Below are 20,752 nucleotides of genomic sequence, written 5' to 3'. Positions count from 1 at the left end.
TTCGCTTAGTTGCTTACTCTGGAGTAGAACTGCTTATTCACTCCAGGAATAAGCACATTTGTCAAATGAGTCAAATTGAAGCAAAACACACTGTTGGAGTGTCAGAATGCATAGATAGAAGGCAAATAAGCGTTCCATGGCTTTATTTCGCTTAGTTGCTTACTCTTGAGTAGAACTGCATATTCACTCCAGGAATACGCACCTATGTCAAATGAGTCAAATTGAAGCAAAACACATTTTCGGAGTGTCAGAATGCATAGATAGAAGGCAAATAAGCGTTCCATGGCTTTATTTCGCTTAGTTGCTTACTCTTGAGTAGAACTGCATATTCACTCCAGGAATAAGCACCTTTGTCAAATGAGTCAAATTGAAGCAAAACACATTGTTGGAGTGTCAGAATGCATAGATAGAAGGCAAATAAGCGTTCCATGGCTTTATTTCGCTTAGTTGCTTACTCTTGAGTAGAACTGCATATTCACTCCAGGAATAAGCACCTTTGTAAAATGAGTCAAATTGAAGCAAAACACATTGTTGGAGTGTCAGAATGCATAGATAGAAGGCAAATAAGCGTTACATGGCTTTATTTCGCTTAGTTGCTTACTCTTGAGTAGAACTGCATATTCACTCCAGGAATAAGCACATTTGTCAAATGAGTCAAATTGAAGCAAAACACATTGTTGGAGTGTCAGAATGCATAGATAGAAGGCAAATAAGCGTTCCATGGCTTTATTTCGCTTAGTTGCTTACTCTTGAGTAGAACTGCATATTCACTCCAGGAATACGCACCTATGTCAAATGAGTCAAATTGAAGCAAAACACATTGTTGGAGTGTCAGAATGCATAGATAGAAGGCAAATAAGCGTTCCATGGCTTTATTTCGCTTAGTTGCTTACTCTTGAGTAGAACTGCATGCTCACTCGAGGAAAAAAGCACCTTTGTAAAATGAGTCAAATTGAAGCAAAACACATTGTTGGAGTGTCAGAATGCATAGAAAGAAGGCAAATAAGCGTTCCATGGCTTTATTTTGCTTAGTTGCTTACTCTTGAGTAGAACTGCATATTCACTCCAGGAATAAGCACCTTTGTCAAATGAGTCAAATTGAAGCAAAACACATTGTTGGAGTGTCAAAATGCATAGATAGAAGGCAAATAAGCGTTCCATGGCTTTATTTCGCTTAGTTGCTTACTCTTGAGTAGAACTGCATATTCACTCCAGGAATACGCACCTTTGTAAAATGAGTCAAATTGAAGCAGAACACATTGTTGGAGTGTCAGAATGCAAAGATAGAAGGCAAATAAGCGTTCCATGGCTTTATTTCGCTTAGTTGCTTACTCTTGAGTAGAACTGCATATTCACTCCAGGAATAAGCACCTTTGTAAAATGAGTCAAATTGAAGCAAAACACATTGTTGGAGTGTCAGAATGCATAGATAGAAGGCAAATAAGCGTTCCATGGCTTTATTTCGCTTAGTTGCTTACTCTCGAGTAGAACTGCATATTCACTCCAGGAATACGCACCTATGTCAAATGAGTCAAATTGAAGCAAAACACATTGTTGGAGTGTCAGAATGCATAGATAGAAGGCAAATAAGCGTTCCATGGCTTTATTTCGCTTAGTTGCTTACTCTTGAGTAGAACTGCATATTCACTCCAGGAATAAGCACCTTTGTCAAATGAGTCAAATTGAAGCAGAACACATTGTTGGAGTGTCAGAATGCATAGATAGGAGGCAAATAAGCGTTCCATGGCTTTATTTCGCTTAGTTGCTTACTCTGGAGCAGAACTGCTTATTCACTCCAGGAATAAGCACATTTGTCAAATGAGTCAAATTGAAGCAAAACACATTGTTGGAGTGTCAGAATGCATAGATAGAAGGCAAATAAGCGTTCCATGGCTTTATTTCGCTTAGTTGCTTACTCTTGAGTAGAACTGCATATTCACTCCAGGAATACGCACCTATGTCAAATGAGTCAAATTGAAGCAAAACACATTGTTGGAATGTCAGAATGCATAGATAGAAGGCAAATAAGCGTTCCATGGCTTTATTTCGCTTAGTTGCTTACTCTTGAGTAGAACTGCATATTCACTCCAGGAATAAGCACCTTTGTCAAATGAGTCAAATTGAAGCAAAACACATTGTTGGAGTGTTAGAATGCATAGATAGAAGGCAAATAAGCGTTCCATGGCTTTATTTCGCTTAGTTGCTTACTCTTGAGTAGAACTGCATATTCACTCCAGGAATAAGCACCTTTGTCAAATGAGTCAAATTGAATCAGAACACATTGTTGGAGTGTCAGGATGCATAGATAGAAGGCAAATAAGCGTTCCATGGCTTTATTTCGCTTAGTTGCTTACTCTTGAGTAGAACTGCATATTCACTCCAGGAATACGCACCTATGTCAAATGAGTCAAATTGAAGCAAAACACATTTTTGGAGTGTCAGAATGCATAGATAGGAGGCAAATAAGCGTTCCATGGCTTTATTTCGCTTAGTTGCTTACTCTTGAGTAGAACTGCATATTCACTCCAGGAATAAGCACCTTTGTCAAATGAGTCAAATTGAAGCAGAACACATTGTTGGAGTGTCAGAATGCATAGATAGGAGGCAAATAAGCGTTCCATGGCTTTATTTCGCTTAGTTGCTTACTCTGGAGCAGAACTGCTTATTCACTCCAGGAATAAGCACATTTGTCAAATGAGTCAAATTGAAGCAAAACACATTGTTGGAGTGTCAGAATGCATAGATAGAAGGCAAATAAGCGTTCCATGGCTTTATTTCGCTTAGTTGCTTACTCTTGAGTAGAACTGCATATTCACTCCAGGAATACGCACCTATGTCAAATGAGTCAAATTGAAGCAAAACACATTGTTGGAATGTCAGAATGCATAGATAGAAGGCAAATAAGCGTTCCATGGCTTTATTTCGCTTAGTTGCTTACTCTTGAGTAGAACTGCATATTCACTCCAGGAATAAGCACCTTTGTCAAATGAGTCAAATTGAAGCAAAACACATTGTTGGAGTGTTAGAATGCATAGATAGAAGGCAAATAAGCGTTCCATGGCTTTATTTCGCTTAGTTGCTTACTCTTGAGTAGAACTGCATATTCACTCCAGGAATAAGCACCTTTGTCAAATGAGTCAAATTGAATCAGAACACATTGTTGGAGTGTCAGGATGCATAGATAGAAGGCAAATAAGCGTTCCATGGCTTTATTTCGCTTAGTTGCTTACTCTTGAGTAGAACTGCATATTCACTCCAGGAATACGCACCTATGTCAAATGAGTCAAATTGAAGCAAAACACATTTTTGGAGTGTCAGAATGCATAGATAGGAGGCAAATAAGCGTTCCATGGCTTTATTTCGCTTAGTTGCTTACTCTGGAGTAGAACTGCTTATTCACTCCAGGAATAAGCACATTTGTCAAATGAGTCAAATTGAAGCAAAACACATTGTTGGAGTGTCAGAATGCATAGAAAGAAGGCAAATAAGCGTTCCATGGCTTTATTTCGCTTAGTTGCTTACTCTTGAGTAGAACTGCATATTCACTCCAGGAATAAGCACCTTTGTCAAATGAGTCAAATTGAAGCAAAACACATTGTTGGAGTGTCAAAATGCATAGATAGAAGGCAAATAAGCGTTCCATGGCTTTATTTCGCTTAGTTGCTTACTCTTGAGTAGAACTGCATATTCACTCCAGGAATACGCACCTTTGTCAAATGAGTCAAATTGAAGCAGAACACATTGTTGGAGTGTCAGAATGCAAAGATAGAAGGCAAATAAGCGTTCCATGGCTTTATTTCGCTTAGTTGCTTACTCTTGAGTAGAACTGCATATTCACTCCAGGAATAAGCACCTTTGTCAAATGAGTCAAATTGAAGCAAAACACATTGTTGGAGTGTCAGAATGCATAGATAGAAGGCAAATAAGCGTTCCATGGCTTTATTTCGCTTAGTTGCTTACTCTTGAGTAGAACTGCATATTCACTCCAGGAATAAGCACATTTGTCAAATGAGTCAAATTGAAGCAAAACACATTGTTGGAGTGTCAGAATGCATAGATAGAAGGCAAATAAGCGTTCCATGGCTTTATTTCGCTTAGTTGCTTACTCTTGAGTAGAACTGCATATTCACTCCAGGAATACGCACCTATGTCAAATGAGTCAAATTGAAGCAAAACACATTTTCGGAGTGTCAGAATGCATAGATAGAAGGCAAATAAGCGTTCCATGGCTTTATTTCGCTTAGTTGCTTACTCTTGAGTAGAACTGCATATTCACTCCAGGAATAAGCACCTTTGTCAAATGAGTCAAATTGAAGCAAAACACATTGTTGGAGTGTCAGAATGCATAGATAGAAGGCAAATAAGCGTTCCATGGCTTTATTTCGCTTAGTTGCTTACTCTTGAGTAGAACTGCATATTCACTCCAGGAATAAGCACCTTTGTAAAATGAGTCAAATTGAAGCAAAACACATTGTTGGAGTGTCAGAATGCATAGATAGAAGGCAAATAAGCGTTACATGGCTTTATTTCGCTTAGTTGCTTACTCTTGAGTAGAACTGCATATTCACTCCAGGAATAAGCACATTTGTCAAATGAGTCAAATTGAAGCAAAACACATTGTTGGAGTGTCAGAATGCATAGATAGAAGGCAAATAAGCGTTCCATGGCTTTATTTCGCTTAGTTGCTTACTCTTGAGTAGAACTGCATATTCACTCCAGGAATACGCACCTATGTCAAATGAGTCAAATTGAAGCAAAACACATTGTTGGAGTGTCAGAATGCATAGATAGAAGGCAAATAAGCGTTCCATGGCTTTATTTCGCTTAGTTGCTTACTCTTGAGTAGAACTGCATGCTCACTCGAGGAAAAGAGCACCTTTGTAAAATGAGTCAAATTGAAGCAAAACACATTGTTGGAGTGTCAGAATGCATAGAAAGAAGACAAATAAGCGTTCCATGGCTTTATTTTGCTTAGTTGCTTACTCTTGAGTAGAACTGCATATTCACTCCAGGAATAAGCACCTTTGTCAAATGAGTCAAATTGAAGCAAAACACATTGTTGGAGTGTCAAAATGCATAGATAGAAGGCAAATAAGCGTTCCATGGCTTTATTTCGCTTAGTTGCTTACTCTTGAGTAGAACTGCATATTCACTCCAGGAATACGCACCTTTGTCAAATGAGTCAAATTGAAGCAGAACACATTGTTGGAGTGTCAGAATGCAAAGATAGAAGGCAAATAAGCGTTCCATGGCTTTATTTCGCTTAGTTGCTTACTCTTGAGTAGAACTGCATATTCACTCCAGGAATACGCACCTATGTCAAATGAGTCAAATTGAAGCAAAACACATTTTTGGAGTGTCAGAATGCATAGATAGGAGGCAAATAAGCGTTCCATGGCTTTATTTCGCTTAGTTGCTTACTCTTGAGTAGAACTGCATATTCACTCCAGGAATAAGCACCTTTGTCAAATGAGTCAAATTGAAGCAGAACACATTGTTGGAGTGTCAGAATGCATAGATAGGAGGCAAATAAGCGTTCCATGGCTTTATTTCGCTTAGTTGCTTACTCTGGAGCAGAACTGCTTATTCACTCCAGGAATAAGCACATTTGTCAAATGAGTCAAATTGAAGCAAAACACATTGTTGGAGTGTCAGAATGCATAGATAGAAGGCAAATAAGCGTTCCATGGCTTTATTTCGCTTAGTTGCTTACTCTTGAGTAGAACTGCATATTCACTCCAGGAATACGCACCTATGTCAAATGAGTCAAATTGAAGCAAAACACATTGTTGGAATGTCAGAATGCATAGATAGAAGGCAAATAAGCGTTCCATGGCTTTATTTCGCTTAGTTGCTTACTCTTGAGTAGAACTGCATATTCACTCCAGGAATAAGCACCTTTGTCAAATGAGTCAAATTGAAGCAAAACACATTGTTGGAGTGTTAGAATGCATAGATAGAAGGCAAATAAGCGTTCCATGGCTTTATTTCGCTTAGTTGCTTACTCTTGAGTAGAACTGCATATTCACTCCAGGAATAAGCACCTTTGTCAAATGAGTCAAATTGAATCAGAACACATTGTTGGAGTGTCAGGATGCATAGATAGAAGGCAAATAAGCGTTCCATGGCTTTATTTCGCTTAGTTGCTTACTCTTGAGTAGAACTGCATATTCACTCCAGGAATACGCACCTATGTCAAATGAGTCAAATTGAAGCAAAACACATTTTTGGAGTGTCAGAATGCATAGATAGGAGGCAAATAAGCGTTCCATGGCTTTATTTCGCTTAGTTGCTTACTCTGGAGTAGAACTGCTTATTCACTCCAGGAATAAGCACATTTGTCAAATGAGTCAAATTGAAGCAAAACACATTGTTGGAGTGTCAGAATGCATAGAAAGAAGGCAAATAAGCGTTCCATGGCTTTATTTCGCTTAGTTGCTTACTCTTGAGTAGAACTGCATATTCACTCCAGGAATAAGCACCTTTGTCAAATGAGTCAAATTGAAGCAAAACACATTGTTGGAGTGTCAAAATGCATAGATAGAAGGCAAATAAGCGTTCCATGGCTTTATTTCGCTTAGTTGCTTACTCTTGAGTAGAACTGCATATTCACTCCAGGAATACGCACCTTTGTCAAATGAGTCAAATTGAAGCAGAACACATTGTTGGAGTGTCAGAATGCAAAGATAGAAGGCAAATAAGCGTTCCATGGCTTTATTTCGCTTAGTTGCTTACTCTTGAGTAGAACTGCATATTCACTCCAGGAATAAGCACCTTTGTCAAATGAGTCAAATTGAAGCAAAACACATTGTTGGAGTGTCAGAATGCATAGATAGAAGGCAAATAAGCGTTCCATGGCTTTATTTCGCTTAGTTGCTTACTCTTGAGTAGAACTGCATATTCACTCCAGGAATAAGCACCTTTGTAAAATGAGTCAAATTGAAGCAAAACACATTGTTGGAGTGTCAGAATGCATAGATAGAAGGCAAATAAGCGTTCCATGGCTTTATTTCGCTTAGTTGCTTACTCTTGAGTAGAACTGCATATTCACTCCAGGAATAAGCACATTTGTCAAATGAGTCAAATTGAAGCAAAACACATTGTTGGAGTGTCAGAATGCATAGATAGAAGGCAAATAAGCGTTCCATGGCTTTATTTCGCTTAGTTGCTTACTCTTGAGTAGAACTGCATATTCACTCCAGGAATACGCACCTATGTCAAATGAGTCAAATTGAAGCAAAACACATTGTTGGAGTGTCAGAATGCATAGATAGAAGGCAAATAAGCGTTCCATGGCTTTATTTCGCTTAGTTGCTTACTCTTGAGTAGAACTGCATGCTCACTCGAGGAAAAAAGCACCTTTGTAAAATGAGTCAAATTGAAGCAAAACACATTGTTGGAGTGTCAGAATGCATAGAAAGAAGGCAAATAAGCGTTCCATGGCTTTATTTTGCTTAGTTGCTTACTCTTGAGTAGAACTGCATATTCACTCCAGGAATAAGCACCTTTGTCAAATGAGTCAAATTGAAGCAAAACACATTGTTGGAGTGTCAAAATGCATAGATAGAAGGCAAATAAGCGTTCCATGGCTTTATTTCGCTTAGTTGCTTACTCTTGAGTAGAACTGCATATTCACTCCAGGAATACGCACCTTTGTAAAATGAGTCAAATTGAAGCAGAACACATTGTTGGAGTGTCAGAATGCAAAGATAGAAGGCAAATAAGCGTTCCATGGCTTTATTTCGCTTAGTTGCTTACTCTTGAGTAGAACTGCATATTCACTCCAGGAATAAGCACCTTTGTAAAATGAGTCAAATTGAAGCAAAACACATTGTTGGAGTGTCAGAATGCATAGATAGAAGGCAAATAAGCGTTCCATGGCTTTATTTCGCTTAGTTGCTTACTCTCGAGTAGAACTGCATATTCACTCCAGGAATACGCACCTATGTCAAATGAGTCAAATTGAAGCAAAACACATTGTTGGAGTGTCAGAATGCATAGATAGAAGGCAAATAAGCGTTCCATGGCTTTATTTCGCTTAGTTGCTTACTCTTGAGTAGAACTGCATATTCACTCCAGGAATAAGCACCTTTGTCAAATGAGTCAAATTGAAGCAGAACACATTGTTGGAGTGTCAGAATGCATAGATAGGAGGCAAATAAGCGTTCCATGGCTTTATTTCGCTTAGTTGCTTACTCTGGAGCAGAACTGCTTATTCACTCCAGGAATAAGCACATTTGTCAAATGAGTCAAATTGAAGCAAAACACATTGTTGGAGTGTCAGAATGCATAGATAGAAGGCAAATAAGCGTTCCATGGCTTTATTTCGCTTAGTTGCTTACTCTTGAGTAGAACTGCATATTCACTCCAGGAATACGCACCTATGTCAAATGAGTCAAATTGAAGCAAAACACATTGTTGGAATGTCAGAATGCATAGATAGAAGGCAAATAAGCGTTCCATGGCTTTATTTCGCTTAGTTGCTTACTCTTGAGTAGAACTGCATATTCACTCCAGGAATAAGCACCTTTGTCAAATGAGTCAAATTGAAGCAAAACACATTGTTGGAGTGTTAGAATGCATAGATAGAAGGCAAATAAGCGTTCCATGGCTTTATTTCGCTTAGTTGCTTACTCTTGAGTAGAACTGCATATTCACTCCAGGAATAAGCACCTTTGTCAAATGAGTCAAATTGAATCAGAACACATTGTTGGAGTGTCAGGATGCATAGATAGAAGGCAAATAAGCGTTCCATGGCTTTATTTCGCTTAGTTGCTTACTCTTGAGTAGAACTGCATATTCACTCCAGGAATACGCACCTATGTCAAATGAGTCAAATTGAAGCAAAACACATTTTTGGAGTGTCAGAATGCATAGATAGGAGGCAAATAAGCGTTCCATGGCTTTATTTCGCTTAGTTGCTTACTCTTGAGTAGAACTGCATATTCACTCCAGGAATAAGCACCTTTGTCAAATGAGTCAAATTGAAGCAGAACACATTGTTGGAGTGTCAGAATGCATAGATAGGAGGCAAATAAGCGTTCCATGGCTTTATTTCGCTTAGTTGCTTACTCTGGAGCAGAACTGCTTATTCACTCCAGGAATAAGCACATTTGTCAAATGAGTCAAATTGAAGCAAAACACATTGTTGGAGTGTCAGAATGCATAGATAGAAGGCAAATAAGCGTTCCATGGCTTTATTTCGCTTAGTTGCTTACTCTTGAGTAGAACTGCATATTCACTCCAGGAATACGCACCTATGTCAAATGAGTCAAATTGAAGCAAAACACATTGTTGGAATGTCAGAATGCATAGATAGAAGGCAAATAAGCGTTCCATGGCTTTATTTCGCTTAGTTGCTTACTCTTGAGTAGAACTGCATATTCACTCCAGGAATAAGCACCTTTGTCAAATGAGTCAAATTGAAGCAAAACACATTGTTGGAGTGTTAGAATGCATAGATAGAAGGCAAATAAGCGTTCCATGGCTTTATTTCGCTTAGTTGCTTACTCTTGAGTAGAACTGCATATTCACTCCAGGAATAAGCACCTTTGTCAAATGAGTCAAATTGAATCAGAACACATTGTTGGAGTGTCAGGATGCATAGATAGAAGGCAAATAAGCGTTCCATGGCTTTATTTCGCTTAGTTGCTTACTCTTGAGTAGAACTGCATATTCACTCCAGGAATACGCACCTATGTCAAATGAGTCAAATTGAAGCAAAACACATTTTTGGAGTGTCAGAATGCATAGATAGGAGGCAAATAAGCGTTCCATGGCTTTATTTCGCTTAGTTGCTTACTCTGGAGTAGAACTGCTTATTCACTCCAGGAATAAGCACATTTGTCAAATGAGTCAAATTGAAGCAAAACACATTGTTGGAGTGTCAGAATGCATAGAAAGAAGGCAAATAAGCGTTCCATGGCTTTATTTCGCTTAGTTGCTTACTCTTGAGTAGAACTGCATATTCACTCCAGGAATAAGCACCTTTGTCAAATGAGTCAAATTGAAGCAAAACACATTGTTGGAGTGTCAAAATGCATAGATAGAAGGCAAATAAGCGTTCCATGGCTTTATTTCGCTTAGTTGCTTACTCTTGAGTAGAACTGCATATTCACTCCAGGAATACGCACCTTTGTCAAATGAGTCAAATTGAAGCAGAACACATTGTTGGAGTGTCAGAATGCAAAGATAGAAGGCAAATAAGCGTTCCATGGCTTTATTTCGCTTAGTTGCTTACTCTTGAGTAGAACTGCATATTCACTCCAGGAATAAGCACCTTTGTCAAATGAGTCAAATTGAAGCAAAACACATTGTTGGAGTGTCAGAATGCATAGATAGAAGGCAAATAAGCGTTCCATGGCTTTATTTCGCTTAGTTGCTTACTCTTGAGTAGAACTGCATATTCACTCCAGGAATAAGCACATTTGTCAAATGAGTCAAATTGAAGCAAAACACATTGTTGGAGTGTCAGAATGCATAGATAGAAGGCAAATAAGCGTTCCATGGCTTTATTTCGCTTAGTTGCTTACTCTTGAGTAGAACTGCATATTCACTCCAGGAATACGCACCTATGTCAAATGAGTCAAATTGAAGCAAAACACATTTTCGGAGTGTCAGAATGCATAGATAGAAGGCAAATAAGCGTTCCATGGCTTTATTTCGCTTAGTTGCTTACTCTTGAGTAGAACTGCATATTCACTCCAGGAATAAGCACCTTTGTCAAATGAGTCAAATTGAAGCAAAACACATTGTTGGAGTGTCAGAATGCATAGATAGAAGGCAAATAAGCGTTCCATGGCTTTATTTCGCTTAGTTGCTTACTCTTGAGTAGAACTGCATATTCACTCCAGGAATAAGCACCTTTGTAAAATGAGTCAAATTGAAGCAAAACACATTGTTGGAGTGTCAGAATGCATAGATAGAAGGCAAATAAGCGTTACATGGCTTTATTTCGCTTAGTTGCTTACTCTTGAGTAGAACTGCATATTCACTCCAGGAATAAGCACATTTGTCAAATGAGTCAAATTGAAGCAAAACACATTGTTGGAGTGTCAGAATGCATAGATAGAAGGCAAATAAGCGTTCCATGGCTTTATTTCGCTTAGTTGCTTACTCTTGAGTAGAACTGCATATTCACTCCAGGAATACGCACCTATGTCAAATGAGTCAAATTGAAGCAAAACACATTGTTGGAGTGTCAGAATGCATAGATAGAAGGCAAATAAGCGTTCCATGGCTTTATTTCGCTTAGTTGCTTACTCTTGAGTAGAACTGCATGCTCACTCGAGGAAAAGAGCACCTTTGTAAAATGAGTCAAATTGAAGCAAAACACATTGTTGGAGTGTCAGAATGCATAGAAAGAAGACAAATAAGCGTTCCATGGCTTTATTTTGCTTAGTTGCTTACTCTTGAGTAGAACTGCATATTCACTCCAGGAATAAGCACCTTTGTCAAATGAGTCAAATTGAAGCAAAACACATTGTTGGAGTGTCAAAATGCATAGATAGAAGGCAAATAAGCGTTCCATGGCTTTATTTCGCTTAGTTGCTTACTCTTGAGTAGAACTGCATATTCACTCCAGGAATACGCACCTTTGTCAAATGAGTCAAATTGAAGCAGAACACATTGTTGGAGTGTCAGAATGCAAAGATAGAAGGCAAATAAGCGTTCCATGGCTTTATTTCGCTTAGTTGCTTACTCTTGAGTAGAACTGCATATTCACTCCAGGAATACGCACCTATGTCAAATGAGTCAAATTGAAGCAAAACACATTTTTGGAGTGTCAGAATGCATAGATAGGAGGCAAATAAGCGTTCCATGGCTTTATTTCGCTTAGTTGCTTACTCTTGAGTAGAACTGCATATTCACTCCAGGAATAAGCACCTTTGTCAAATGAGTCAAATTGAAGCAGAACACATTGTTGGAGTGTCAGAATGCATAGATAGGAGGCAAATAAGCGTTCCATGGCTTTATTTCGCTTAGTTGCTTACTCTGGAGCAGAACTGCTTATTCACTCCAGGAATAAGCACATTTGTCAAATGAGTCAAATTGAAGCAAAACACATTGTTGGAGTGTCAGAATGCATAGATAGAAGGCAAATAAGCGTTCCATGGCTTTATTTCGCTTAGTTGCTTACTCTTGAGTAGAACTGCATATTCACTCCAGGAATACGCACCTATGTCAAATGAGTCAAATTGAAGCAAAACACATTGTTGGAATGTCAGAATGCATAGATAGAAGGCAAATAAGCGTTCCATGGCTTTATTTCGCTTAGTTGCTTACTCTTGAGTAGAACTGCATATTCACTCCAGGAATAAGCACCTTTGTCAAATGAGTCAAATTGAAGCAAAACACATTGTTGGAGTGTTAGAATGCATAGATAGAAGGCAAATAAGCGTTCCATGGCTTTATTTCGCTTAGTTGCTTACTCTTGAGTAGAACTGCATATTCACTCCAGGAATAAGCACCTTTGTCAAATGAGTCAAATTGAATCAGAACACATTGTTGGAGTGTCAGGATGCATAGATAGAAGGCAAATAAGCGTTCCATGGCTTTATTTCGCTTAGTTGCTTACTCTTGAGTAGAACTGCATATTCACTCCAGGAATACGCACCTATGTCAAATGAGTCAAATTGAAGCAAAACACATTTTTGGAGTGTCAGAATGCATAGATAGGAGGCAAATAAGCGTTCCATGGCTTTATTTCGCTTAGTTGCTTACTCTGGAGTAGAACTGCTTATTCACTCCAGGAATAAGCACATTTGTCAAATGAGTCAAATTGAAGCAAAACACATTGTTGGAGTGTCAGAATGCATAGAAAGAAGGCAAATAAGCGTTCCATGGCTTTATTTCGCTTAGTTGCTTACTCTTGAGTAGAACTGCATATTCACTCCAGGAATAAGCACCTTTGTCAAATGAGTCAAATTGAAGCAAAACACATTGTTGGAGTGTCAAAATGCATAGATAGAAGGCAAATAAGCGTTCCATGGCTTTATTTCGCTTAGTTGCTTACTCTTGAGTAGAACTGCATATTCACTCCAGGAATACGCACCTTTGTCAAATGAGTCAAATTGAAGCAGAACACATTGTTGGAGTGTCAGAATGCAAAGATAGAAGGCAAATAAGCGTTCCATGGCTTTATTTCGCTTAGTTGCTTACTCTTGAGTAGAACTGCATATTCACTCCAGGAATAAGCACCTTTGTCAAATGAGTCAAATTGAAGCAAAACACATTGTTGGAGTGTCAGAATGCATAGATAGAAGGCAAATAAGCGTTCCATGGCTTTATTTCGCTTAGTTGCTTACTCTTGAGTAGAACTGCATATTCACTCCAGGAATAAGCACATTTGTCAAATGAGTCAAATTGAAGCAAAACACATTGTTGGAGTGTCAGAATGCATAGATAGAAGGCAAATAAGCGTTCCATGGCTTTATTTCGCTTAGTTGCTTACTCTTGAGTAGAACTGCATATTCACTCCAGGAATACGCACCTATGTCAAATGAGTCAAATTGAAGCAAAACACATTTTCGGAGTGTCAGAATGCATAGATAGAAGGCAAATAAGCGTTCCATGGCTTTATTTCGCTTAGTTGCTTACTCTTGAGTAGAACTGCATATTCACTCCAGGAATAAGCACCTTTGTCAAATGAGTCAAATTGAAGCAAAACACATTGTTGGAGTGTCAGAATGCATAGATAGAAGGCAAATAAGCGTTCCATGGCTTTATTTCGCTTAGTTGCTTACTCTTGAGTAGAACTGCATATTCACTCCAGGAATAAGCACCTTTGTAAAATGAGTCAAATTGAAGCAAAACACATTGTTGGAGTGTCAGAATGCATAGATAGAAGGCAAATAAGCGTTACATGGCTTTATTTCGCTTAGTTGCTTACTCTTGAGTAGAACTGCATATTCACTCCAGGAATAAGCACATTTGTCAAATGAGTCAAATTGAAGCAAAACACATTGTTGGAGTGTCAGAATGCATAGATAGAAGGCAAATAAGCGTTCCATGGCTTTATTTCGCTTAGTTGCTTACTCTTGAGTAGAACTGCATATTCACTCCAGGAATACGCACCTATGTCAAATGAGTCAAATTGAAGCAAAACACATTGTTGGAGTGTCAGAATGCATAGATAGAAGGCAAATAAGCGTTCCATGGCTTTATTTCGCTTAGTTGCTTACTCTTGAGTAGAACTGCATGCTCACTCGAGGAAAAGAGCACCTTTGTAAAATGAGTCAAATTGAAGCAAAACACATTGTTGGAGTGTCAGAATGCATAGAAAGAAGACAAATAAGCGTTCCATGGCTTTATTTTGCTTAGTTGCTTACTCTTGAGTAGAACTGCATATTCACTCCAGGAATAAGCACCTTTGTCAAATGAGTCAAATTGAAGCAAAACACATTGTTGGAGTGTCAAAATGCATAGATAGAAGGCAAATAAGCGTTCCATGGCTTTATTTCGCTTAGTTGCTTACTCTTGAGTAGAACTGCATATTCACTCCAGGAATACGCACCTTTGTAAAATGAGTCAAATTGAAGCAGAACACATTGTTGGAGTGTCAGAATGCAAAGATAGAAGGCAAATAAGCGTTCCATGGCTTTATTTCGCTTAGTTGCTTACTCTTGAGTAGAACTGCATATTCACTCCAGGAATAAGCACCTTTGTAAAATGAGTCAAATTGAAGCAAAACACATTGTTGGAGTGTCAGAATGCATTGATAGAAGGCAAATAAGCGTTCCATGGCTTTATTTCGCTTAGTTGCTTACTCTTGAGTAGAACTGCATATTCACTCCAGGAATAAGCACATTTGTCAAATGAGTCAAATTGAAGCAAAACACATTGTTGGAGTGTCAGAATGCATAGATAGAAGGCAAATAAGCGTTCCATGGCTTTATTTCGCTTAGTTGCTTACTCTTGAGTAGAACTGCATATTCACTCCAGGAATAAGCACATTTGTCAAATGAGTCAAATTGAAGCAAAACACATTGTTGGAGTGTCAGAATGCATAGATAGAAGGCAAATAAGCGTTCCATGGCTTTATTTCGCTTAGTTGCTTACTCTTGAGTAGAACTGCATATTCACTCCAGGAATAAGTACCTTTGTCAAATGAGTCAAATTGAAGCAGAACACATTGTTGGAGTGTCAGGATGCATAGATAGAAGGCAAATAAGCGTTCCATGGCTTTATTTCGCTTAGTTGCTTACTCTTGAGTAGAACTGCATATTCACTCCAGGAATACGCACCTATGTCAAATGAGTCAAATTGAAGCAAAACACATTTTTGGAGTGTCAGAATGCATAGATAGGAGGCAAATAAGCGTTCCATGGCTTTATTTCGCTTAGTTGCTTACTCTGGAGTAGAACTGCTTATTCACTCCAGGAATAAGCACATTTGTCAAATGAGTCAAATTGAAGCAAAACACATTGTTGGAGTGTCAGAATGCATAGATAGAAGGCAAATAAGCGTTCCATGGCTTTATTTCGCTTAGTTGCTTACTCTTGAGTAGAACTGCATATTCACTCCAGGAATACGCACCTATGTCAAATGAGTCAAATTGAAGCAAAACACATTGTTGGAGTGTCAGAATGCATAGATAGAAGGCAAATAAGCGTTCCATGGCTTTATTTCGCTTAGTTGCTTACTCTTGAGTAGAACTGCATATTCACTCCAGGAATAAGCACCTTTGTCAAATGAGTCAAATTGAAGCAAAACACATTGTTGGAGTGTCAGAATGCATAGATAGAAGGCAAATAAGCGTTCCATGGCTTTATTTCGCTTAGTTGCTTACTCTTGAGTAGAACTGCATATTCACTCTAGGAATAAGCACCTTTGTCAAATGAGTCAAATTGAAGCAGAACACATTGTTGGAGTGTCAGGATGCATAGATAGAAGGCAAATAAGCGTTCCATGGCTTTATTTCGCTTAGTTGCTTACTCTTGAGTAGAACTGCATATTCACTCCAGGAATACGCACCTATGTCAAATGAGTCAAATTGAAGCAAAACACATTTTTGGAGTGTCAGAATGCATAGATAGGAGGCAAATAAGCGTTCCATGGCTTTATTTCGCTTAGTTGCTTACTCTGGAGTAGAACTGCTTATTCACTCCAGGAATAAGCACATTTGTCAAATGAGTCAAATTGAAGCAAAACACATTGTTGGAGTGTCAGAATGCATAGAAAGAAGGCAAATAAGCGTTCCATGGCTTTATTTCGCTTAGTTGCTTACTCTTGAGTAGAACTGCATATTCACTCCAGGAATAAGCACCTTTGTCAAATGAGTCAAATTGAAGCAAAACACATTGTTGGAGTGTCAAAATGCATAGATAGAAGGCAAATAAGCGTTCCATGGCTTTATTTCGCTTAGTTGCTTACTCTTGAGTAGAACTGCATATTCACTCCAGGAATAAGTACCTTTGTCAAATGAGTCAAATTGAAGCAGAACACATTGTTGGAGTGTCAGGATGCATAGATAGAAGGCAAATAAGCGTTCCATGGCTTTATTTCGCTTAGTTGCTTACTCTTGAGTAGAACTGCATATTCACTCCAGGAATACGCACCTATGTCAAATGAGTCAAATTGAAGCAAAACACATTTTTGGAGTGTCAGAATGCATAGATAGGAGGCAAATAAGCGTTCCATGGCTTTATTTCGCTTAGTTGCTTACTCTGGAGTAGAACTGCTTATTCACTCCAGGAATAAGCACATTTGTCAAATGAGTCAAATTGAAGCAAAACACATTGTTGGAGTGTCAGAATGCATAGATAGAAGGCAAATAAGCGTTCCATGGCTTTATTTCGCTTAGTTGCTTACTCTTGAGTAGAACTGCATATTCACTCCAGGAATACGCACCTATGTCAAATGAGTCAAATTGAAGCAAAACACATTGTTGGAGTGTCAGAATGCATAGATAGAAGGCAAATAAGCGTTCCATGGCTTTATTTCGCTTAGTTGCTTACTCTTGAGTAGAACTGCATATTCACTCCAGGAATACGCACCTATGTCAAATGAGTCAAATTGAAGCAGAACACATTGTTGGAGTGTCAGGATGCATAGATAGAAGGCAAATAAGCGTTCCATGGCTTTATTTCGCTTAGTTGCTTACTCTTGAGTAGAACTGCATATTCACTCCAGGAATACGCACCTATGTCAAATGAGTCAAATTGAAGCAAAACACATTGTTGGAGTGTCAAAATGCATAGATAGAAGGCAAATAAGCGTTCCATGGCTTTATTTCGCTTAGTTGCTTACTCTTGAGTAGAACTGCATATTCACTCCAGGAATACGCACCTTTGTAAAATGAGTCAAATTGAAGCAGAACACATTGTTGGAGTGTCAGAATGCATAGATAGAAGGCAAATAAGCGTTCCATGGCTTTATTTCGCTTAGTTGCTTACTCTTGAGTAGAACTGCATATTCACTCCAGGAATAAGCACCTTTGTAAAATGAGTCAAATTGAAGCAAAACACATTGTTGGAGTGTCAGAATGCATAGATAGAAGGCAAATAAGCGTTCCATGGCTTTATTTCGCTTAGTTGCTTACTCTTGAGTAGAACTGCATATTCACTCCAGGAATAAGCACCTTTGTCAAATGAGTCAAATTGAAGCAGAACACATTGTTGGAGTGTCAGGATGCATAGATAGAAGGCAAATAAGCGTTCCATGGCTTTATTTCGCTTAGTTGCTTACTCTTGAGTAGAACTGCATATTCACTCCAGGAATACGCACCTATGTCAAATGAGTCAAATTGAAGCAAAACACATTGTTGGAGTGTCAGAATGCATAGATAGGAGGCAAATAAGCGTTCCATGGCTTTATTTCGCTTAGTTGCTTACTCTGGAGTAGAACTGCTTATTCACTCCAGGAATAAGCACATTTGTCAAATGAGTCAAATTGAAGCAAAACACATTGTTGGAGTGTCAGAATGCATAGAAAGAAGGCAAATAAGCGTTCCATGGCTTTATTTCGCTTAGTTGCTTACTCTTGAGTAGAACTGCATATTCACTCCAGGAATAAGCACCTTTGTCAAATGAGTCAAATTGAAGCAAAACACATTGTTGGAGTGTCAAAATGCATAGATAGAAGGCAAATAAGCGTTCCATGGCTTTATTTCGCTTAGTTGCTTACTCTTGAGTAGAACTGCATATTCACTCCAGGAATACGCACCTTTGTCAAATGAGTCAAATTGAAGCAGAACACATTGTTGGAGTGTCAGAATGCAAAGATAGAAGGCAAATAAGCGTTCCATGGCTTTATTTCGCTTAGTTGCTTACTCTTGAGTAGAACTGCATATTCACTCCAGGAATAAGCACCTTTGTCAAATGAGTCAAATTGAAGCAAAACACATTGTTGGAGTGTCAGAATGCATAGATAGAAGGCAAATAAGCGTTCCATGGCTTTATTTCGCTTAGTTGCTTACTCTTGAGTAGAACTGCATATTCACTCCAGGAATAAGCACCTTTGTCAAATGAGTCAAATTGAAGCAAAACACATTGTTGGAGTGTCAGAATGCATAGATAGAAGGCAAATAAGCGTTCCATGGCTTTATTTCGCTTAGTTGCTTACTCTTGAGTAGAACTGCATATTCACTCCAGGAATACGCACCTATGTCAAATGAGTCAAATTGAAGCAAAACACATTTTCGGAGTGTCAGAATGCATAGATAGAAGGCAAATAAGCGTTCCATGGCTTTATTTCGCTTAGTTGCTTACTCTTGAGTAGAACTGCATATTCACTCCAGGAATAAGCACCTTTGTCAAATGAGTCAAATTGAAGCAAAACACATTTTTGGAGTGTCAGAATGCATAGATAGGAGGCAAATAAGCGTTCCATGGCTTTATTTCGCTTAGTTGCTTACTCTGGAGTAGAACTGCATATTCACTCCAGGAATAAGCACCTTTGTAAAATGAGTCAAATTGAAGCAAAACACATTGTTGGAGTGTCAGAATGCATAGAAAGAAGGCAAATAAGCGTTCCATGGCTTTATTTCGCTTAGTTGCTTACTCTTGAGTAGAACTGCATATTCACTCCAGGAATAAGCACATTTGTCAAATGAGTCAAATTGAAGCAAAACACATTGTTGGAGTGTCAGAATGCATAGATAGAAGGCAAATAAGCGTTCCATGGCTTTATTTCGCTTAGTTGCTTACTCTTGAGTAGAACTGCATATTCACTCCAGGAATACGCACCTATGTCAAATGAGTCAAATTGAAGCAGAACACATTGTTGGAGTGTCAGAATGCATAGATAGAAGGCAAATAAGCGTTCCATGGCTTTATTTCGCTTAGTTGCTTACTCTTGAGTAGAACTGCATGCTCACTCGAGGAAAAAAGCACCTTTGTAAAATGAGTCAAATTGAAGCAAAACACATTTTTGGAGTGTCAGAATGCATAGATAGAAGGCAAATAAGCGTTCCATGGCTTTATTTCGCTTAGTTGCTTACTCTTGAGTAGAACTGCATATTCACTCCAGGAATACGCACCTATGTCAAATGAGTCAAATTGAAGCAAAACACATTGTTGGAGTGTCAGAATGCATAGATAGAAGGCAAATAAGCGTTCCATGGCTTTATTTCGCTTAGTTGCTTACTCTTGAGTAGAACTGCATGCTCACTCGAGGAAAAAAGCACCTTTGTAAAATGAGTCAAATTGAAGCAAAACACATTGTTGGAGTGTCAGAATGCATAGAAAGAAGGCAAATAAGCGTTCCATGGCTTTATTTTGCTTAGTTGCTTACTCTTGAGTAGAACTGCATATTCACTCCAGGAATAAGCACCTTTGTCAAATGAGTCAAATTGAAGCAAAACACATTGTTGGAGTGTCAAAATGCATAGATAGAAGGCAAATAAGCGTTCCATGGCTTTATTTCGCTTAGTTGCTTACTCTTGAGTAGAACTGCATATTCACTCCAGGAATACGCACCTTTGTAAAATGAGTCAAATTGAAGCAGAACACATTGTTGGAGTGTCAGAATGCAAAGATAGAAGGCAAATAAGCGTTCCATGGCTTTATTTCGCTTAGTTGCTTACTCTTGAGTAGAACTGCATATTCACTCCAGGAATAAGCACCTTTGTAAAATGAGTCAAATTGAAGCAAAACACATTGTTGGAGTGTCAGAATGCATAGATAGAAGGCAAATAAGCGTTCCATGGCTTTATTTCGCTTAGTTGCTTACTCTTGAGTAGAACTGCATATTCACTCCAGGAATAAGCACATTTGTCAAATGAGTCAAATTGAAGCAAAACACATTGTTGGAGTGTCAGAATGCATAGATAGAAGGCAAATAAGCGTTCCATGGCTTTATTTCGCTTAGTTGCTTACTCTTGAGTAGAACTGCATATTCACTCCAGGAATAAGCACATTTGTCAAATGAGTCAAATTGAAGCAAAACACATTGTTGGAGTGTCAGAATGCATAGATAGAAGGCAAATAAGCGTTCCATGGCTTTATTTCGCTTAGTTGCTTACTCTTGAGTAGAACTGCATATTCACTCCAGGAATAAGTACCTTTGTCAAATGAGTCAAATTGAAGCAGAACACATTTTTGGAGTGTCAGAATGCATAGATAGGAGGCAAATAAGCGTTCCATGGCTTTATTTCGCTTAGTTGCTTACTCTGGAGTAGAACTGCTTATTCACTCCAGGAATAAGCACATTTGTCAAATGAGTCAAATTGAAGCAAAACACATTGTTGGAGTGTCAGAATGCATAGATAGAAGGCAAATAAGCGTTCCATGGCTTTATTTCGCTTAGTTGC

This window comes from Zootoca vivipara, chromosome 16 (genome assembly GCF_965207765.1).
Source record: "Zootoca vivipara chromosome 16, rZooViv2.hap1.1, whole genome shotgun sequence".
NCBI lineage: Eukaryota > Metazoa > Chordata > Lepidosauria > Squamata > Lacertidae > Zootoca > Zootoca vivipara.
Note: the sequence above shows the minus strand (reverse complement) of the source record.